This window comes from Oryctolagus cuniculus, chromosome 7 (genome assembly GCF_051225735.1).
Source record: "Oryctolagus cuniculus isolate XC-2025 breed Fujian yellow rabbit chromosome 7, ASM5122573v1, whole genome shotgun sequence".
NCBI lineage: Eukaryota > Metazoa > Chordata > Mammalia > Lagomorpha > Leporidae > Oryctolagus > Oryctolagus cuniculus.
In genome coordinates, this window is record NC_142873.1 from 20,342,008 (window position 1) to 20,365,784 (window position 23,777).

The window sequence follows — 23,777 nt, forward strand, 5'->3', positions numbered from 1 at the left end:
CAAGTGGTTGAAAAATAAAAGAACAGGTTTGAATTAAAAGTCAAATGTGATATCAATTTTTCTCAGAAAAATAGTAAGGACCACAGAGGTATAGAAAAATAAATATGGACAATTCTGGAAAAGTAAACCCTTGGGGTATTTCCTGTTAGCATTAAATTGCTGCTGACTTTAACAGTGATGAAAAATCATGGGTGTGCATCTATGAAAATATATAATTACAGATATGCTTAATATGCATCATAAATAGAATATGATAAATATACATTTAATTTAGAAAATGTTAGCTGAACTACTTATAAATTGGTATACTTCCCACTATCTAAACTGAGAACAGTGTATCTATTCAATGAAACATTGTTCAGTGATTACAATGGTAATCATATAAATGGCATGCTAAGCATTTCCTATTCCACAGTGATATTGGTTGCAATTGTAGATTATATACAAAAGAAGACCCTCATAATATTTCTAATTTATGTGAAAATCGCATTTTAGGGAGAAGTGTGTCTCAATATAATGAAGTGATCTTAGTTCCTTTGCTTTAGGTTCATATTTAACTGTCTATGGAATTTAATTAGGAAAATTAAAGAGCTGAGATATAGGGATCACTGGATGGCATTATTTGTTTCTTGAGTGAACTGGGTAGAACATTTTCCTATTATTATTGCTACAGTTGTCTTAAAACTGAGGTTTGGTTTCAACTTCTGTGTGCAGTCACTAAGTTCTCATATTTGTATTACCTAAACATCTTGCAGAGTGCTGAGTTATTGGGCTCAAGTACCTAAAAGGTTGGAAAATTGAATTCCGTGATGATACTTCTCTCAGATACAACACTATCTCAAGAACACATAGATGTACCATTCACATCTAAATAATTGACTTCAAAGTGACCCTACTATGTCCATGATTCAGAGATATCAGTACAGCCGGAACTTCACAAAATATGGAGAACATGCCAGCTCTCTACATGAAAGAATGAGAGAAGTAGTTGACAAAGACCGGGGGACTGATACCCAGCCCTCCCCCATCTGCTTCTTGTCCCTGTCATCACACACGTGCACATGCACAATCAAGATTGATATATAACATTATTGAAGGTTTGACCTTCACAATCTCTAAAGATTAATATTTTCATATTATCCAAGTAAACAAATCTACTTATTCAAAAGTGGTCAAAATAAAAAGAGCCAGTAAATAAAAGTGAAGACATATTGTTCTTACAATTTTGTAGAATTGAAAGAAGTGTTTTGACACTTCTCTCCAGGTTTTATGCTTTGATTTCTAATATGCACCAGAAATATTACCATAATAATATCTTAGATCATTTTGTAATCTTAAAAAATGTTCCAGAAAGTAAAAACAAATAAATTTATGCAGCCCTGAATCCATTACTTAATTGCTTACCAAACTAAAGTCCCTTGAGTCCTGAGTGAATATTTACTTATTATTTACATAAATCCAATATACTGTCTGACAGATTCTCTTCTCATTACTCCAGTGTACCACATTGTTTCTTTTTTATAAAACAGCTAACTATAAACAAACAAACAAACAAACCCACAACCCAGAGTTGTATCTATTACCATGTTCCACACCACGGTAACAATGAAAAATCCATTTCATTTTATCTGTACATTTAGATAACTCCATCCCCAAATTTAAATAAATATTCTTCTCTTCATATATCTTAATATAAATTAAACCAGTAAGAAAATATACAACAAAACACAACAACATAACCTTCTTTTCTCCTAGTTTGACCTTCATAGCTGGTAATTCTTCATACATAAAAATATAAACATCATGTTAAAAGTAACTTTCTCTTCTAACTTTTAAAAAATTTGCTTACCAGGAGCTGGGGTTGTGGCATAGTAGGTAAAGCTGCCACCTACTATACCGGCACCACATATGGGTACCAGTTCAGGTCCCAGTTTCTGCACTTCCAAACTAGGTATGTGGCCTAGGAAAGGCAGTGGAGGATGGCCCAGGTACTTGGGCTCCTGCCACCCATGTGGGAGACCTAGAGCAAGCTCCTGGCTCCTGGCTTTGGCCTGGTCCACCCCCATGCTGTTGTGGCCATCTGGGAAGTGAACTACCAGATGGAAGATATTTCTCTCTCTCTCTCTCTCTCTCTCGCTCTCGCTCTCTCGCTCTCTCTTACTCTCTCTTCCCTTCCCATGTAACTCTGACTTTCAAATAAATAAATAAATCTTAAAAGAATAAGAATGGGAATAGGAGAGGGAAGAGAAGAAGGGTGGGAACGTGGGCAGGAGGGAGAGCAGGGTGCAAAGTATCACTATGTTCCTGGATCTGTAATACATGAAATTTGTAAAGCTTAAATAATTTTTTTAAAAAGTGAAAAAAATCATTTAACAAAATCCCAACTAAAACATCTTGGTAGCATTTTCTAGATAATAGATAATCTTTATCTATTTCTATAAAGGTAGGATTACTTAAAATTTATTTCTACATCGACAATCACTTTAATAGCATTCTTTAGAAATATGCCTGCATATAGAAGGCACATCACTACTAACACTATATAGCTGTTAACACTATAATACTATTAATGGAAGATGAGATAGTTATGAAAATTTATCACTCTGATCTCCTAATGTAAGAAATATAATTGATAGCATAGCTGCTGTCCCTCTTGATCCAAGCGTATGTGCTGAAACTGTGTCTCCTGGCATAGTAGGGGTATGAACACAGGTTCACTTTGCCAGAATATCAGATTCTTCGAACAGATAACTTTGGCTTAAAGACTCCCAACAACATAACCAAACTTTCCTTAGTACTACACTATAGTCCAAGACCCCTAATACCCGAACATCCTTCTTTCCCTCTGTCTTCACATGGATATAGGATCTCCTCTTGACCTCCTCCTGCATCCTTTAATCATAAACCTCCTACACCTCCGAAATCAAGATAATGTTGACTTTCCAGCTCACATGAATGGATGCAGGCAAGATGCATCTTTTTAAAGCTACTAAGTAGCTATATAGGATAGCTAATCTTGCGTTTCAACTCATCCAGACTATGGTGCTCAGTTGTTTGGTCAAACACTCGTCTAAATGTTGCTGTGGAGGTACACTGGATAAGTAGACAACAAGGATGGACCTAATCTAGCCAGTTGATGGGCTTAAGAGCAAAGATTAAGGTTTCCTGAAGGAGAAGCATACTCCGCATAACTTCAATAGAGAAATTCTACTTGAGTTTATAGGCTGATGTTCTAGAGAATTCATATCTAAGACTGCAACATCAACACTTGCCTGAATTTCTAGCCTGCTCTATAGATTTTGAACTTGTCAGCCCTACAATTGCATGAGGTGAAAAAGTGTATATGGGTGTCCTGTTTTTTCTACCTAAAGGATTATGATTAATACAAGGCATAATATAAATACTTTCTAATTCATGTTCACTCAGCATTAATCTAATTTATCTTCCCTTTCTTTGCACTTCTTAATTTTAAAGCCCATGAAGAGAAGACAGAGATTCAGTGGCCCTTTAGAAAAATAGAGGATAGGCATAGGAGGCTAAGTCATCCTCACAAGATAGGATAAATCCTGTCTCTTCAGTCACGACAGGAAGAAGGAGGCAGAAGTATGAAAGAAAGCAGGATCTCATGGATCAGACAAGAGACTTGGAAATTTAAGTTATTCTAGAAAAGTTGAAAAACATTTGAAAGCATAAAGAGATCTTTCCTAGCACCAATTTGAGAATCTGGGGAAACATACACATGGAATTTGGGGTGAGGTAGAGTTGGAGGTGTGGAGACAAAGCAAAACAAAACAAGAGCCACGTTAGCATAACTAACTTCCTTTGAGTCCACATGGCATGAGAGGAACCCAGCAACTTTTGTTAACCTTCAAGGGGAGCTGGATGGATGTATAGGAATACACTTCCAGACAACATAAAACAACCACAACCTGGTGTAAGCTCAAATTTATGGCCTTGTTATCATGGATGGCCACTGTATTCTATGTGTTAAGAAAATGAGACGGTGATATCCACCAGCCACAGGCTTCAACTGAAGATATCAGCACTGTAGAAATACATCCTTGGGCTTCTCTGCCAATATTCACGCTAAAAAGACATCATGAATCCAAGGACGCACCTCCCCTACATGCCAGGAGGACAGTGGGCTCCTTGCACCATTCAGCTTTTCAGTAGGAAACAGAAGTCACAATCAGCCCATATTTTGAAGAGAATGTAATGATGTGGCTAATTCCAAAGAGTGGGTAGATTTAAAGGAGCCAACAAAAGTTGTTGTGAAATTGACAGATCAACAAGAGCAGACATGGTTACCAAGCCAAACCTGAAGAGCTAATGGGAGAGAATAGTGTTACTGGAGCCCTAAGAGGTGAGAATGGAAGAACAGTTGCCCAATAATAGGTGAAGAAATAAAGTGATAGAAGTTACTGTAAGAAGAACCATGCTGGAAAAGCGATGAGGGAACAGGAAGAAAATTCTCAGACATATTACATCTTGTGTTGTTCTATGGCCTGCCAGGGACTTCCACTGGCCAAACCCACTCAGAACCCAGAGTGCAAGTGAGTCTATGTGTGCTCACGTTGTAGGTTTATTGTCTCTAGAGCACAGGCCAGAGAGAAAAAGGAAAATTAATTTGGCTGGAAGTTAAACAATAACCAACACATCTTCAATTAATCTAGATGCTATTTCAGTGAAGAAAAGTGGGATGGGGAGAAGTCTAAAAGATTGAGTATTATAGAGACAGAACTAACTTAGGGACATTGCTTAAATTATTGGATAAAGCTAAATTACCAGTTAGAATAAAATTTTGAGTCTCCTTTCCCATCTCCCTTGCAATATTTTTGAGAAAGTCAAATCACTTATAAATTGAGTGTTGAAGTCAGCATTTAGCATAGTGGTTAAGACGTTAGTTGGAACTCCCATGTCCCATATCAGGTGCCTATTTTCAATACCTGGCCCTGGCTCTTGACTCTAGCTTCCTGCTAATGTGTTCCCAGAAGCAGCAGGTGATGGCTTGGCCACCCACATGGGAAACTACCAGCTCCTAGCTTTGGCTTGGCCCAGCTCTGACCATTGCAGTTATTGGGGAGAGTGAACAAGACCATGGGGCATCCCCCCTCTCTCTCTTTCAAATAAATAAATAAATAAATACTTCTAAATGTCAGCCTTTATTCACATTTTGTTTTGGTGTCACACTCTTTTCCAGGTGCTGGAAATACAGATAGGGACTGGCAAATATCCTGCTGCCCTTTCTAGGGAAGCCAGCCAGCGAGCAGCTGAATGTGTAATGTGATATCAGGTAACACAGTGTTGGGCTGTGAGAGGTGCTCTAAGGAATGTTATAAGACAAAGCTTCTCACAAAGAGTGAAGGGGGATTTCCACTTTTGAAAGGGTTGTTACGGGGCCAGCACTGTGCCTTAGCACTGGTAAAGCCGCCACCTGCAGTGCCTCCATCTCATATGGGTGCCTGCTGGTGTCCCGGCTGCTCCACTTCCCATCAAGCTCCCTGCTATGGCCTGGGAAAGCAGTAGAAGATGACCCAGGTCCTTGGGTCCCTGAACCTACATGGGAGACCAGGAAGAAGCTCCTGCATCCAGGCTTCAGATTGGAGCAGCTCAGGCTGTTGTGGTCATCTGGGGAGTGAACCAGCAGTTGGAAGATTCCCTCTCTCCCTCCTTCCCTCCCTCCCTTTTTTTCTCTCTCCCCCTCCCCCTCCCTCTCCCCCCCATCTCTGCCTCTCTCTATAACTCTGCTTTTCAAATAAATTAAAAAAATCTTAAAAATAGCAAGGGTTGTTACAGAAATCCCTACAGTTTAATTTGTTGGAAGTTTGTAGGAACCCTTCACCATGTAAGGAACCTATATTTAATTTTTTTCTTTTATTCTCAGATATTACAAATTCAAAATAAATTAATTCAAAGATGATCTTCTAGGACTAAATCACACTGAAAAGAAGCCCACATGAATATTTTTATTCTGTGGCCAGTAATTAATTAAGAACACAGACTTTTCTAGAACATAGTTAATTGTCTGATATCTCACATTCACAGCATTGTAAACCTGGAGGGAGTCTTAAACCTCAGAGTTGACAAACACTATTGTTTTCTCTCAACTAAGCATGATATTTGTGATAAATTGTGTAACCCCATGATGTCAAACAAATGCAAAATAAAACCAGTAACAGCAAAAACTTTTATATAATACAAAAACAGACCCATTTCCCAAGTGATCTCTACAAGGTAGAAATTCATGGCTCAAAAGGAATGGCTGGGCAGCTGACACAGTGGACAGGTGGAATTTTTAGTGTAGGGAAGAAAAGAGTTGCCCAGGAAGGCTCAGGAACATTCTGCAGTCTCATTCCAGACAGCTCAATGATCTATTGCCTCCTCTCCCTGTGGCTGTCCAAACCTTCAGCCCTCATGTCAAACCACCCCCCTCTCTCCCTCTTACTTCTGTTTCTATTCCAGGATTCTCCTCCATATTTGGCATTAAAATTTTCTGTACCCTTTCAAGCTTTTCTCTGATACTAGGGGTCAATATTTCACCCAGTGCATTAACACAAAGGAATAAATAAGACAATGAAAATGGGCTCCCTGTGGGAAAACTTGGTGGAAGCCTCTAATGACTATTTATGTCATCTCTGTGGAAATTTACCACAAAATGATCTTAGCCAAGTTTTTGACTTGGTACCTGGGGGAGTCTGGAACCTACTGTTGGTTGAAAACCTTCAACAGTGACCGATTGTGGCTTTGAAATATCTTGTTTGCCTAACACTTCCTAATATTGGTCTAAGTTCTGTTAATGAGACCACTGTGCCAATGAAAGACAAAGGCTGAAGCTTAGAACTAGCCACTCCTGAAATCCCCATGCAATGAGATCCCAGGACAGTTGGATCCCCATCAGGAAGATTTTCATGCGTGTGCATTTGAGGCCCATTCTGCAGGAAAATACATAACTTTTGGTGACAAAAGACATTTGGTGCTGTGCCACAGAAAGGCAAATATTGCATGTTCTCTCTTACAGGTGGAAGACGCCATGGTGATCTGAGTGAAGTGTGGAATGGTGGTTATCAATAAATATGTATAATTATTAAATATTGATTTTTAAAAGCCAGTGACCCTGTGTGTACTTGCATAAATTCTAAGTAGGATCCTTGGATCAGCAATATGAGCACCACCTGCAAACTTGTTAGAAATGCAAATTGTTGAGCCCATTGCAGACTAATGAGAAAATTCTGGGGTCTGTACTTTAGGAAGCAATTGGAACTTTTGATAAATTCTTGTTTAAATACTGTGTTTTAAAGAAATTCTTCCTTTGTTTTCTCTTCCTGTCTTCCTTTCTCCCTTCTTGTTTGCCTTCTCTCTTTCCTTTCTTCTGCTCATCAACCTGTACAGTATTTGTTGGCGATTTGCACATGTCTGAGAAGGGCTCTTTCTTTACATCAACAGTATCATTCTAGGGCTGGCGCCGTGGCGCAGTGGGTTAATGCCCTGGCCTGAAGCGCCGGCATCCCATATGGGCACCGGTTCAAGACCTGGCTGCTCCACTTCCAATCTAGCTCTCTGCTATGGCCTGGGAAAGCAGTAGAAGATGGCCCAAGTCCTTGAGCCCCTGCACCCATGTGGGAGACCTGGAAGAAGTTCCTGGCTCCTGGCTTCGGATCGTCGCAGCTCCAGCCATTGCAGCCAATTGGGCAGCCAAGTGGGGAGTGAACCATCGGATGGAAGACCTCTCTCTCTCTCCCTCTCCCTCTCCCTCTCCCTCTCTCTCTCTCTCTGTCTGCCTCTCTTCTCTCTGTGTAACACTGACTTTCAAATAAATAAATAAATTGTAAAAAAAAAAAAAAACCAACAGTATCATTCTGACGTTTATTTAGTCATTATGGCATTTCTGGAACAACTGACGAAAGTCTGGCATGAGAGTTCTTCTGTTCTCTTTATGCCGGAAAGCATCTTTGCCTCTGCAGCCCCAGAAGTATACCGTGCCTCTCTGAGTGCCAAGTCTGCCGAACAAACAACGGGCAGCTGCTGTAACCTGAGCCTTTTCCTGGGCGCTTTCATTAAACTTTAAATCAAGTCCACTCTTCTCAGTGTAGCCACCGCCATCTCAAACTTTCATCTAACAGTACCGCCATAATGAAATTGCAAGTAAGAAGCAATTAGGGGACAGTTAGCAGTCACTTCACTCACAAAACAGTCAGGAAAATAGAATTAACTTGAGGAAATTCACCAACAGAAACTAATGGTCATTTTTTGGTAAATTGAGATGTAAAATGCGAAATAGATGCTTCCTTAAGCAGAACTAGTAAAAGGGGGAGTGAGACACCAGCCAGAATACTACCGACGAAGATCACTGCTACTCACTTCAACCTTTTCTCATTGCTACACTGAATCAGAATGCGGCAGTACAGACAAGCAAGTCAGATGAAAGGAAACTTATTTTGCCTTGACATACTAAAAAATACATGTACTCATGCATATCAAACTCTTCAAAATGCAGTATAGAGAGAGGATGCTGGATTATTTGTGCAAGTTTATCCCCAAAGAGTGGCAGTCCAGAAATGGCCACTGTCACTGAGAATGACCAATTTTAGAATGGAATTTTTTTTTAAAAAAAGTTTTGCTTATTTATTTATTTATTTATTTGAGAGAGAGAGAGAGAGCCGGGGTGGGGAGAGGAAAAAAAAAAAAAAAAAAAGAGAGAGAGAGAGAGAGATGTCAGTCTTCTCTTCTCTGGTTCACTCCCCAAATGTTCAGAACACTCAAGGCTGGGGCAAAGTAGAAACCAGGAGCCTGAACTCATTCTAGGTTTCACACAGTGGGTGCCATGGCCCCAAGTCCTTGAGTCGTCATCTGCCACCTCCCAGAGTGTGTAGTAACAGGAAACTGGACTGCGAGCAGAAGAGCTGGGACTTGAACGAGGGACTCCAGTATGTGATATAAACATCTCAAGCCGCGGTTTAACTCCTGTGCCAAGTATCCGCCACGAGTTATTTCTTGCAGTGTGAATTTAAAACACTCCCAGCCCCTGTTAGCGTAGCTTTGGTTCGGCTTAATGATGAGGTCAGGTTCTGGGTCGCTTCTCCTGTGCTGAAACCACTCCTACCTCTGTGCAATGACTGCACTGTTGCCCCCTGAGGAACTCTCTCCTCCAATCACTTTCTCCACACCAGCCGAGTCCACCTGCTTCTACTCGCCCGCCTTTGGATGAAGGGTGTTCCGATCGTTTCGGCTCAGTTTGCTCCTTCTTTCCTGGAATTCATATTGAACATATACTATGAAAGTTTACATGCATCTCAAAATGTTGTAGGGAAAAGTGGTATAGAAATAGGCAAAAGTTAACAAAAACAATGTTCTCTCTTTTACGATGTGGATTACATTTTATCACTTCGATTGAAAACTCACAAAAGCTTAAAAACAATTTTTAAAAAATAGCCACACAATAATTAATCTCATGAGTGTACTATTTGAAAGTTAAACAAAAATCTCTCTAACTTATTTCTTTCTTCCTTTCCTCCTTCTCCCCACTATTTAACGACTAATAGGGATTATCTTTCCAGACCAGGCTGCATCTTCTTAAACCTTTCCTCATTCATCCTTAGCGGGCTTTCCTCCCCTGATCTAATTGAATCAAATTATTATGTTAAAATTCAGTAACAGAGCCTTGAAGTGCCTTCTGCCTCCAATAATCCCCTTAGCTACAGTCACTCCGGAGAGCTTGTATGTAGTTGCAGGTGTAAGTAATTTTTATAGGGTAGGAAAGGGGACGCTAGGAGACTTTGTCACTTGGTTCTCATGAATTTCCTTTGATTTACCCAGACACAGAAGATAGCATACCAAGTGAAGGAAAGGAGTTGCACACCATTGCTCAGGCTAAGCTCCAATACCTACAGAAAGCTCCTCTCCATGGAATGACCTAGACACACTCTGATGGTCGCTGAAGACAGTCACTGCTTGGACAGTCACAGGCACCTTTGTCCTTCAAACATCTCAGTGTCTAAGATTCTCTTCTATCTTCAAAGGATTATGGTATGTTTCCTTCTGTAAGTCTCTTAGCTAGATGTGAACTGGTGTACTTATTTTTAAAAGGATAAAAATGTATACATAGTTGTGCAATTGAAACCCAGATTTTTGGAGTTGGCATTGTGGCAGAGGGTTGCAATGCTGGCAACCCATAGGAGCACTGGTTCTGGTCCCAGCTGCTCCACTTCCAATCCAGTTCCCTACTAACATGCCTGGGAAAACAGCAGGTGATGCCCAAGTACTTGGGCCCCTATCATCCATGTGGGAGAGCAGGATGGAGTTTCAGGCTTCTGGCTTTGGCATGGCTCAGCCTTTGCCATTGCGGCCATTTGGGGAGTGAACCAGCGTATGGGCGATCTCTCTCTGTAAGCCTGTCATTAAAATAAGTAAAATAAATCTTCAAAAAATTTGATTATTGGAAACTTTTACTTGAATAAAAACTTGGTATTCATATTCCTTAAAAAATGTATAATTTTATTTTGGTATCTAGATTTCTGGTTTAAGTTCAGTTGCATATGCTCATTGGATATTAGGGATCTTAATATATTGTATGTATTCAAATAGGGGAGCTGCGGATTTAATTAATTCAATTTATATATAATATTTACTGTGTAACTGAATTATAAGGCCAGTTCTCATTGTCATGTTGATTGGTCAAATCAGATTTACTTGCTGTCAGCAAAAGTATGACTGCATATTTTAAATGCAATAAATATGATAATATAAGTCCCTGTAGAAACCACCTTACTTCTTAGTTGAATTCTAAGACAGATGCAAGGTTTGCTGCTGGATATAGTAAGATGCTGCCCTTTCTGTCTTTCTTACTGAAGATCTACTCTTGCTCTCATGGGATTCTGGCTCAGTCCTCAGATGGTTCCTCTCTTGTCCTGGATTTCGTACCCTAAGGCAATGCACAAGACTATCTTTCAAAAGCAGAAAGAAGTATGTTTTCCTTTTAAACTAAGGGACAAAAGCAATTGTGGAAGGTAAGTTCACAAGACTGCATAGAACACACACATTCTTAGGCAGATTAACATTAGCCAAGAGTATACAAAGGAGCAAAAATGATTCCAGTGGGACTTTTTATATCATCCTTTCAGGGACTCTCGGGACATCTATTGTCATTTCTGGTCTTGACAATGTAATCTTTACTGGAAATCCGGGAGACTCAAGGCCTAATACGCCAACCTTCAGGGACTCCAGTGAGATCACATTTATCCTTTAAACAATGGACATGAACCCAGAAACGTAATAGATAATAGAATCACTGCAGAAACTAAGCAGCCATCACAGCTGCATTCCAGACGTCCATGAGAATGCAGAGAAGAGAACAGGCTATCTTAAGCAGAGACATGGAAGACATGCAGAAGACCTGAATTAATTTTGTAACAATGAAATCTACAATGGAGGGTGACCACTTGGCTGTAGTAATAATGCAGACCCCCATGTCCCACGTCAGAGTGCCTGAGTCTGACACCTGGCTCTACTCTTGATTCCAGAGTCTTGTTAATGGGCACCCCAGAGGCAGCAGCTTAGGGCTCAAGCAGTCGAGTCCTTCTCACCTATGTGGGAAGCCTGGATTAATTGCCCATCTTCCTGCTTCTACTTGGTCTAGTCACAGCCCTTGCTAACATTTAGGGAGTGATACAGCAAATGGGAGCTCTGTTTGTCTCTCAAATAAGTTAATTAAGTTTTTTTTTTTTTTTTTAAAGCCTTCATTCTGCCTAGCTGGGGACAATGTGGGGGGACACTTTAAAAAATTAGAATGCCTGCTATGAAATATTCACTGCAGGGATTAATGGCAGACCAAATAATGCAGCAGAAAATGTAGAGAATGGCCCCTGGCCATTTGTTGGAGGCCACTAAGATAATGGTGGTGTATCAGCTCCCTAGCTCCATCCAGAGATGCAAATCACCCACCTGGGAAAAACTCTTGGACCGTAGAAAGCTCACCCTGAGAAAATATTTTAGTTACAAGTATTCTTAGGTTGTAGCCCATATTGCAATGAACTGCCCACTGCTGGCTTAGAAGCATATGGCGGTAGTCACACTAAGAAGAGACTGCCATTACAGGGATGCCTTTCAGAATACGGCTCGTGATGTAGCAGTCCTCTGCCCTTCCTGACCAGCTCTCTTGCATCCTCCCTGTAGTCTGTTCAATAGATCCAGCTCTGCTCCCTGCCTCCTCTGCGGAGTTCTTTCACCACCCAAGAAACCAGCCTCGTGAACTGGAGGACATAGCAAAACAGGAGGAAAAAATGAGACGATCAAGAAGCTAGGGAAAACTCTGAGTAATTAATATCTCCAAATGACCTGGGATCAAATGTTCCAAAACATTTTGGAAGGAAAGAAGAAAATGAAAAGGATCAAAGTTTTATAACACAAAATCTCCAACGCTGGTAGTGACCTCTAGGCATAAGAAACTTGAAGAACACTGCACAAGATACATTCTAAACAATTTGCTTAAAAGAAGAAGTGAAGAGGAAGCTTTCAAGTATGAAAAAGAAATAAATTACATACAGGACAACGATAAGGATGAGGAATATTTCTCGTGACAAATGGTTCAGGCCAGAAGATAGTACAGCAACACTTCAGATTAAAGAAATGCAAAAAACAAAACAAGTTAGCAAACAAAACAAGTTAGCTGAGAATCCTATACCCAGTAGAAATATATTTCAAAGATCAAAGGTGGAAAGTTCGTTTTTTTTTTTTTTTCAGCAACAAAAGCAGAAAAAAAATTCAATCAACATTTCAAGAAATGCGAAAGGAAGTTCAGGGAGGAATTAGATGGAAATGTCCCTCTATGCATGGGAATGAGGAGCACCAGGCATGCATTAGGCCTGAGATTATAAAGTAAATTGAAATTATGCTATTGTGAAAATTAAAGGGGAAAAAAGAAAGGAAGGAAGGAGAGGGTATTGAGGGAGGCAGAGAGAGAGGGAAGTATGGTCATGTGCTTAGAATTCTATCTATGAGATACATGAAATCTGTTCTCTTTATATTAACAAATATTTTTTTAAAAACATACTATATTCTTATCACATATTCATAAAACCCCTAAAATCCATTGCATCCTCAAGTAACACAACAATGTATTGGGGATTTATCAGGATTCTTTAAAACATTAGTGGAAATAAAATGAAAACGTAAGTTCATCTTGGTGCAAAACGACACTTCTGAAATCATGCTTAATTTTTTCATTTTTCTGTGAACTGTTTGAAGTTACCTCAGAAAATACTGGAAGTAATAAAATATATAATAATAAGAGTAAAATGGATAGGAACAGAGAAATGGAAAGATGTGTTGTAAATACACTGCACATGAAGTACCATAATATCACTGAAAAACAGGCTGTGAGATATAGAAAAATATCCCTTCAATCTTACAGTAACTAGTAAATTCACACAATGGAAAAGACACGATTGAACTACAAAATGTATTTAAATCAGAAGAATGCAAATGTAGAGGGAAATGAAACAACAGATGGGGAAAATAGAAAACAAATAATAAAATAATATATTGAAATTCAACTACATAAATCATCGCATTGTATTTCAATGCTCTAATGAGCCCAATTATGAGGCAGAAGTTATCAAAATGGATAAAAAGGCAAGATCCAAAGTACATGCTGGCTGCAGTAAAACCACATTAACATAAAGATAAAAATGCGCTAGACAGGAACATCATGGGATAAGAAAACCACTTAACATCCCTCACAACCTTGGCTGTGAAATCTTCAAGTTAAAGTTCAGCAAAGCAAACCCAACAATATATAAGAAGGGCAGTACACCATGACCAATTGGAGCTCACTGAAGCACGTATGGTCTGTTAAGCATTCGAAAAACATCTAATAGAATTACCCAAATAAATTAAAAAGGAAAAACCGTATAATAGTCACAATAAACATGGAAAAACAATTTGAAAATTTTACCTTTTTCTGACCAACAAATGAAAAAGAGAATAGCAGATAGGAACAGAAGGAACTTCCTCATTTTAACATTAGCATCTATGAAAGCCACACAGTACCATGATTTTTTTTTCTTGTTGAGTGAGTGCTCATTTTCCTTCAAAATCCACTCATTGAAATCCTAACCCCTAACATGACTGCACTAGGAGTGGGGACCTTTAGTAGTTGATGAGGTCATGAGGGCAGAACTCTCAAGGATGAGATTGGTGCCTTATAAAGGAGACCCCAGGGAGCTCTGCAGCCTTTCCCCTCCACAGGAGGATGAAAGGAGAAGCCGGCAGTCTGCAGTAAGAACGGGGCCTCACCACAGCCTGGGACTCTGGCACTCTGATCTCGGACTCCCACCCCCCAGAACTGGGACAGGTACAGCTCCTGTGTTTATGAGCTGCCCAGTCTAAGATGTTTCATTATAGCAGCTGGAACTAAGACAGCATCCTTAATAGAGAAAGAATAAATACTTTCCTCCTAGGATCAGAAATAATGCAAAGATGTATTACTCACACCTAACACTCTTTTGGAGGTTTCAGGCACTATGATAAATCAGGAAAAAAGAAATAAGACACATCCAGATAGGAAAGAAAACAGTAAAATTGTCTTTGTTCACACATAACGTGACCTCTTCTAGAAAATTCTGTGGAATCTACTGAAAAGCTACTAGCACTAATAACTAATTTTAGTAAAGTTGATGAATACAAAATTGTCACAGAAAACATAACAGATTTTGTGTGTAATTCCTAATGAACCACTAGAAATTAGAATCTAAAGCTAATATAATTTAAAATAGTATCAAAAATATGCATACTTTTGATATATTTCAGTTAAGTCTGAAAAATGTTGTGTAATATCTGTTTTTATGGGTTAATTTTTTTTTCTCAAAAAGGTATTTTGAACTATAAATCCTAGTACTTCAGAATGTGACCTTATTTGGAAATTCTCTAACCCCATATGACTAGTGTCTTTATAAAAAGGGCGATTTGGCCAGAGACACATGTACTAGGAGAAGACCATGCGAACAGCAAGGCAGAGCTTAAGATGACACACCTGTATGCCCAGCAATGCCAAAAATCGTCAGAAAGCCAGCAGAAGCTAGGAGTGAGGCATGCAACAGATTCTCCCACATCAGAGGCACCAACTGGAATAACACTGCTATCTCACACTTGCAGTCTCCAGAACTGTGAGCTACCAAAATGTTGGGGCGGTGTTTGGCCGAGTGATTGACACACTGGTTGGCACACACACATCCCTTACTAGAATACCTGGGTTTGAACACCTGCTCCACTCTTGATTCCAACTTCCTGACAACACGGGCCCGGAGAGGCAGAAGGTGATGCTCACATAGTTGAGTCTCTGCTACTCACTTTTTTTTTTTTTTTTTTTTTTTTGACAGGCAGAGTGGACAGTGAGAGAGAGAGACAGAGAGAAAGGTCTTCCTTTGCCGTTGGTTCACCCTCCAATGGCCGCCGCGGCTGGCGCGCTGCGGCCCGCGCACCACGCTGATCCGTTGGCAGGAGCCAGGTGCTTCTCCTGGTCTCCCATGGGGTGCAGGGCCCAGGTACTTGGGCCATCCTCCACTGCACTCCCTGGCCACAGCAGAGAGCTGGCCTGGAAGAGGGGCAACCGGGACAGAATCCGGCGCCCCGACCGGGACTAGAACCCGGTGTGGCGGCGCCGCAAGGCGGAGGATTAGCCTAGTGAGCCGCGGCGCCGGCCTCTGCTACTCACTTTGAAGACCTGGATTGAGTTCTGGCTCCTGTTTCAGCCTGGGCTTGCCTCAGCTCCAGCCCCAGCCCAGCCGGCCAACTGATAGGAATGCATCTCGCTCTATACCCCCCTCCTCTCTCTCACTATCTCTCTCTACCTGTCAAATAAATTTAAAACACAACAATTATTTAATTAAATAAATATTTGCTATTTAAAGCACCCAATTTGTAGTATTTTTTATCAGGCGGTCCCAGGAAAGTAATACATTATCCAATTGAAAGGGTGAATCAATCCTGAGAAAAAATATGAGGCCCTAAATAAGTGGAAAGACACACTAGATGGATGAATCTGAACTTCCTAGTATTGTTAAGATGTCAATGTTCTCGACAATTGATTGGCAGATTGTACACAAAGCCAATCATTTTCTCAGCAACCCCTTATTTGTATAGAAACAAGATGATCTTGCAGTTCATGTAGGATAAATTTAAGCAAACCTGAGCTTACATCTATTTTCTGTCTTTAAGACTTATTATAAATTATGCTAACCAAGTGACTATGGAGTTGACTTAAATATAGACAAATAGTTATAAAAATAATTAAATGTTCAGAAATAGAGTTACAAGTACTTTTTAGAGTTATTTTTGACAAAAGGACAAGGGCAATTCATTGGGGATCTACTCATTGTTTGAATATAATGTTTTCAATAAACTGTACTGTAACAATTGGATATGCATGTACAAAGTCAAAGAAAGAAGGACAACTTCCATCCATATCTGACAGCACATTTTGTTAAATCACGGGCAGTTGTTTGGCACAGGAGATAAGATGCAACTTGGATGTCCACATCCTATATCGGAGTTCAAGTCCAGGCTCCACACCAATGCCTGCTTCTTGTTAATGGGCATCGTGGGAGGCAGTTTTGATGGCTCAAGTGTTTAGGCCCCTGCCCCCCAACGTGGGAGGCCTAGATTGACTTCCCAGCTCCTGTGGGTATTTGGAAAGTAAACCACCAAATGGGAGCCATTGCTTTCCATTTGTCTCTGTCTCTTTGCCTTTCAAACAAAAATAAATACGAAAATGTAAAGATCTAACTAGAAATAGGTCACAAACATAATTGTTAAATCTGTGAAATTTCTAGAGGAAATATTAGGAGAAAATCTTTGTGGCCTGGCTTAGGCAAAAAATTTTAATATGGAAAGGATTTTCTTTTAAACAAGTAAGTGCTATTAGAAACTCCTAAATCTACATCCCTCTTCTATTTTCTCCAATTATAGCATAACTACCTACTCAGACCCCTTTTAAGAAATGCATAATCTTTCTCCAAAACTTTCTCATCTTCGTGCGCTCCTATTAATTCTGAAATGTCTCTTGGATCTATGAGAACAATATTCTGACATTACCTGTTTAGGACCACAGGGGCAGTCATCTACTTTGTTCACTCCATAAGACTGGCCCCAGGAAAAATCTATCTTTGTGCATTTGGTAATGCTTAAACAAGACTAATGAAATTGTTCAAATTCAGATTATTTGAGAGACACATATAATAATTTCTAGAAGTTAGCAATCTATGGCTAAACATAAAAGTTATATGAATAAAATGTTTATAAAAGGGTTTATGATAGTCTGATATGGAAGTCTTTGTAATTATTCACGGTGAAAGGAGGAACATAGTCCGGGTTTTTGTGAGTTATTTTGCCAGGGTTAAAAATAAGAAACTACATAAATATTTAAGCAGGCTTCCTAATGATACTGCTAATGTTCCTAAACATGAACCTTTCTTGGCAGCATACTTTGTGTACTTATTTGCAACTTTCACTTTGTCCCCATTAATATCTAAATCTTTTCCAAGTGATTAGGATAGAACAGAATTCTCTTAATAGATATAATACCAAAGTTATCTGTATGTTGTAAGCGCTCAGGTTGAAAATAACACAAACTACAGCACTAGAGTAATATATTATATCATTATCTACAGTTTTCTGAAAAACAGAAGTATCTCTTTGTTCAACTATTTTTCAGCAATTTTCTTGTTTGGATAAAACCATAAAATTCAATATGAATACTATACATATGGTCTGCTGCCCCAGAATACCATATAATAATTATTTTTAAACAGAGTCATCTTGTTTGTGAATCTGTCTACAGCCAAAGCTTTAAAATAATTCATTTGTTCAGCAAATATTTAATGAGTGGAAGGTGCTGAGGGTAGGACAGGGAGCAAAGTGCATTAAAGGCTTTCACACAGCTAGTGCTGTGGCATAGTGGGCTATGCCTCTTCCTGCAGTGCCGGCATCCCATATGGGCACTGGTTCAAGTCCCAGCTGCTCCACTTCTGAGCCAGCTCTCTGCTATGGCTTGCTAAAGCAGTAAAAGATGGCCCAGGTCCTTGCACTCCTGCACCTGTGTGGGAGACCCAGAAGAGGCTCCTGGCTCCTGGCTTTGGATTGGCTCAGCTCCAGCTCTTGCAGCCATTTGGAGAGTGAACCAGCAGATGGAAAATTTCTCTTTCTCTCTCTCTCTGCCTCTCCCTCTCTGTAACTGCCTTTCAAATAAATAAATAAATAAATCTTTTTAAAAAATAAGCTCCTACTGCTCTGAAACAAGCAAGTGAGAAAAAGAGACAACGGGCAGGGAAACAAATGATAATAAAATAATTACAGAGTGCATGAAATCTTTGTATATGTGCTGCTGAAGTGAGCCCTCCATTAAATCTTTGATGGAAACAAGCTAGGCGCTGGAATCAGTAGTATGTAAGTGTGGTGCAATGCTGGGTAGGGTGAGCAGAGAAGACATTGGTGAGCTGGAGACAAGACTGAAGCCGAGACCAAAAGGCTAAAAAGAAATCATCCATACAAAACTGGAGGTTATGAGAATAGACTTATTTTTCCTTCAATTAACACATGTTAACTAAAACACATAATGGCCAGAAATTTTTGAATACAAAATTATTAGTAAGATACCAGGAAGTCTTTACATATAATGATAATAATCTTGCAGAGCTTCAGTCTGCATAGTTAAAACTTTTGAATGAAAAGCTGATCAACTCACAACCTTTTTCTTCCCTCGCCAGGTTCCCTGTTTCCCAAACACCTAAAGGTCTCTTTTTCAGTTCCTTATACAAGACTGGCTGAAAGTTGGAGAATTCTACCAACTTGTATTCCAGGCCCATGCATGTAATCTTTTACTGGTCATCAACTAGATGTACTGTGAGTGTGTCCCATTTAATGTGAACCCATGTGTGTGCTTCCCTCACCCACACTAAAAATGTACTCATCTTGGAGTGCAGCCTATCTCAGAAAAAGATGTCACCATTTCAAGTGACACAATTAGAGGATGTTCTTGTGCCTTCTGTCTTTGTCAACAGACCCAAGTACTCCAACTGCAATATTTATCTTAATATGCTTTCTGAAGTCTTAATTATCTAAAATTCTTTTTTGCTTTAATTACCATGATCCTCATGCAGGTCACTTTAAAGTTGTCTGGATTATTGCAAATGCTTCCTAACAAGCTTCCTGATTGATGTCTCCTTCCACCCTGTGACTAGGCTCTAGCTGTCATCAGAAATACATTTATATTGTAAATTATGAAATGTCTGATGTGTGTGAAAATGAATAAGGAGAATTCCTGCTTCTGATTCTAGCAATAGGCCGTCCACCTATCCTTCAAACATGTTCCCCAAATAAAACACAGATGATATTGTACAAAGTATAAATGCATTGAAATATATCTGAACATATGAAAAAATAAGGGATAACCATAAAAAATTAAATTATGTTAAAGAGAAATTCCCAGGGAGATAAAAGAGATAGAAGAAATAACCCATATCCGTGTATCACGCCATAACTTGTATCAGACAAAATGACCAAGAATGTTTATAACTTCTAGATAAGACATTTTTAAAAGCCCTATTAAAAGATAGTGGAGATTGTGGCAGTGATGTTGAATATTAGAGAGAGAAAATTTGCTGAGTTGGGAACAACATTCTTTACCTCATTTCTCACTGAGGCAGTGTCTGGTTTTCACATGGTGTGGCTTAAAACTTTTGATAAGAGAAAAACTTAAGTCAGCGTCATATAAAGTACATAAGACTTTCCATGAAACCTGATAGATGCACATGAGAGTTTGAACAAATTAGATTAGTCCTCAAAAGGTTAAAATCAAGATCAAATATTGTGTTATTAGATGGAGATGACCTTCTGTAAATCATTGTCAGAAGAAAAAGTAAATTTTCTCTAAATAAAAATGCCATATAGACTTTTTCCATAATAACTCTGGCCATACATGAACACTAACTAGATGATAGGAGAAAATGTGCATATGAGAGAGAGAGAGAGAGAGAGACATGCAGAGAAAGGGGGGAGGGGGAGAGAGAGAGAGGCAATAGAAACAGACCTACAGTGATCTAGATATCAAAACAAAATCAAATTTCAGAATTTAAATACAAAATTAGTGAAATTGATTGCTCAATAGGTGGATTAAATAGCTACTTAGATGCAAGAGAAGAGATTATTAGTGACCTGTATGTAAATCAGAGGAAAATAATCCAGACAAGAAAAAGGGAAAAGAAGAAAAACAAAAAGAAAAAGAGAGAAAGATAAAATTACAAAAGCCATATGAAATCTAATGAAAATCTTAGCACAGCTTGAGGAGAGAAAACAGAACAGTAATAATGACTGGAAAATACAGTCTGAAGATTTTCCAAAACCAATAAAATATATTAACAGATTATTTCAAGAGACCATTAAATTCTACAATGAATTGTATAGAAGATCACAGTAAAAATAAGAACAAAGACAGAAATGAGTCCATCAACCAGCTTCTGAATAGAAGCATATCATAGCCAGGAAAAACATTCTCTAAACAGTTACGTGAATAATGTTTCAGACATAGATGAAAGAATGCCAAAGATTTGTCAGCAGAAAGCAAGGAGAATGAAAAACATAGGAGAAGCTAAATACCTGGGCAAGTGTACAGTGAGCCTTGACAGCATACAACAATGCTAACATATGTTATTATTAATAACTTAATAAAATAAAAATGATACAGTGAAGGAGAAAGACAACCTGGGAAGAACAGCAAAGGTCTGATCATCTGCAATTCCTCCATCTCAGGCAAATCACCGACTGAAATTTGGGGTCGTAAAGTTGGAGGGCTCACAACTTCACCATTGCCTTCCCATCATACAGCTGTCCTCAGCTATGTGTGAACTCTGTAACACCAACCAGCCATTTCCCTGAGGTCACCTCTTGGTGCTATTGTGTCCCCGGGCAGGTACTGCTAGTTGCCTCATAATTATATGTAAGCCTCGTATTATGTAGTCTGAAATCAGGTTGCTAGCAAATCATTATGTTTTATTTTAGTCCTCCCAGCGCTTCTCTACAATGTGCAGATACTTCTGAGAATGAAGGCATTCGTAGATAACAGGTCTCCAAGGGCTCTCTGACAGCTGAGTGGGCAAGGGGCTGCAGGATGGACACTAGCAAGAGCAGAGTAGGTCCCAAAGATGGCTTCCGTCCTGATGCTGTTTCCCCTCCTTCACACTTTGGTCACCATCTGCTGCTGTTCTCCAGGTGTGCAATGACCACAGAGATCTGTGTAGTGTGCAAAGCTTAGGACCCCCTGAGCCACAAATGCCATACACAGAAAAGGAGGGCGTGAGAAGAGGTTTTTTCAAACTACTGCCAGGAGATAAATAGATAATGTTGTCTCATTCTAAAATCCATTTAGTAGGTAACATGCAAGGGAATAATGTGACTATACCAATCTCACTTTGCATTTTAATGTTTGCCCAGGAAGTGCCAAGAGAGCAAGGCCAGAGCAGTTGTTTTCTTTGCCCTGCTGCGACAAGGCAGCGAGAGGATTAAACATCTCCGTGCCTAGGTACAGCAAGAAAGCATTCAGTGTAGGAACAGGAGGCCAATCTCAGAGCAACTGTGACCTCCTTGGTTGCCTATCCCTGGGCAGCCACCATTGCACTCTCTGCTTCTCTGAGGGTGCCTGTTTTAGACTCATCACATAAGTGAGATAATTTAATATTTCTCCTTCTGAGACAAACTGTCATAAAGGACAGGATTTCCTTCTTCAAGGATGAGTAACTGTCCAATTGTATGTGCGTACTACACTTTCTTTATCTATTCATCTGCCAGTGGACATTTAGGTTATTTTCATGTCTTGGTTATTATGCAAAAAGCAATAATCACCTTGGTTTTATATATATACATATATAACTATCCATGAATATGCATATATACATTATACATATAATCATATGTATGTCTTCAAGGGCCTCATTTAAAACTTTGCTAAGAATGTAGATCTTACCATTTCTTATCACAGTAATAACAATAATAAAGAAGATTGGAGAAAACCTTTAAAGCTGATGAACAGATACATGGCACAGATTTTGGTAAAGATTTCACAAGTGTATACAATCTCCATACTCATCAAGTTGTACACATTAAATGTATATAACTTTTTTATGCCATACACATACCTTAAATTGTTTATAAAAAGGGGTCTAACATTCTTGAATAAGTGGGTATGGAATTTTTTAGAAAGATGTACCTTTGACTTGTGTTGATAATACTTAAAGCTCTTTACAAAAATTCTGGTTTTGATTTTTCTGACCATTATAGAAATTGTGCTTTTCCGTGCTCTTTAAAGTTAGGCAAGGCCATTTTTTTTTAGTTTTGACCAATGCCACTCATTCCTAGGTGTAAAATCTAGGTGCTAGCGCTCACACGGCTACATGTTTCACTCTGATTGTAGAAGCACATGTCAAATGCGGCCTTCTCCATCAGGCAGAGCCAATGAACAGAACCCTCTTTCAAGCCCTTGCTGAGTATGAAACATGAGTGATGAATATGTGGATGAGGTATGAAACTATTGAGACTTTTAGATGGATTTTTTATAAAGTTTTTTAAATTTTTATTATTATTTTTTTTGACAGGCAGAGTGGACAGTGAGAGAGACAGAGAGAAAGGTCTTCCTTTGCCATTGGTTCACCCTCCAATGGCCGCCGCAGCCGGTGCACCGCGCTGATCCGATGGCAGGAGCCAGGTGCTTATCCTGGTCTCCCATGGGGTGCAGGGCCCAAGCACTTGGGCCATCCTCCACTGCACTCCCTGGCCACAGCAGAGAGCTGGCCTGGAAGAGGGGCAACCGGGACCGAATCCGGTGCCCCAACCGGGACTAGAACCCGGTGTGCTGGTGCTGCTAGGCGGAGGATTAGCCTAGTGAACCGCAGCGCCGGCCTAGATTGATTTTTGTAACTATAACCAAGCTTGTCACAAACCTATAGACAAAGAGACGTAGCTTAGAGAAAGTTTATTGTGCTGGATGTTGAGGTATTTGTGTTGTAGACTAACCAGCCTCTGGAATCATGAGAAAAGGATTTATCTGGGTTACAACGAGCATTTATGCCTTTCTTTTTGAAATGCCTCTACTCAAATTAGACTAATACATGTAGCAATGAAGAAGAGTGGAAGATAAAAGTCTGAGCTCATGTTTAGCTTGATATAAAACAGATGTTGGATACAGAACAATCTATTAGTATGTGCATATAACAGGTTAGAATGCATCCCCTTGCTCTCTGAACCACGAGGGCCTAGAAGCAATTGTTCCATATCTGTTACAAAAAAGTGCACTTAATATCCAGACCTTAGCTTCTGAAACCATTGTCTGGTACAAGAAGCCAGGATCTTTGGAGAAATGTCTGACATTGGGCCTGGATAAGAAATACACAAGATAAAACAGCTTTGTCTTGTGGCAGCAGAAAGGCAGTGGAAACAACCACAACCCCACAAAGCTGGGAGTGTGTCAAAGGGACACAGGAAATAACCGAAAGACATCCCAAAGCCTGGAGCTGAAGCAATGTGAAAAATCTATCTATCTATATATATATATATAGTCATACAGAATTTTAATACATATTACAAAATACATATCCATGAATCCATGTGGAAATAGACAATTAAAGAAATAAAAGAAATAAATAAGTAAAGGAGAAGGGACAGCTCTATCATGCAGAAGAATTCTAACCATTTTATGTAAATACTTCACCCTTAAGAAGGTGGAACATACTCCCATCCTT

General features: G+C 39.4%; 1 long non-coding RNA gene across 1 annotated transcript in view; it reads right to left on the minus strand.

The window, feature by feature from the left end:
* Nucleotides 1–8,698: 8,698 nt before the first annotated feature.
* Nucleotides 8,699–23,777, minus strand: part of LOC149125352 (uncharacterized) — a 59,128-nt gene continuing 44,049 nt past the window's right edge. The window contains exon 3 of the long non-coding RNA XR_016237009.1: nt 8,699–9,246. This is a non-coding gene — a long non-coding RNA (uncharacterized LOC149125352). The remainder of the gene's footprint in view (nt 9,247–23,777) is intronic.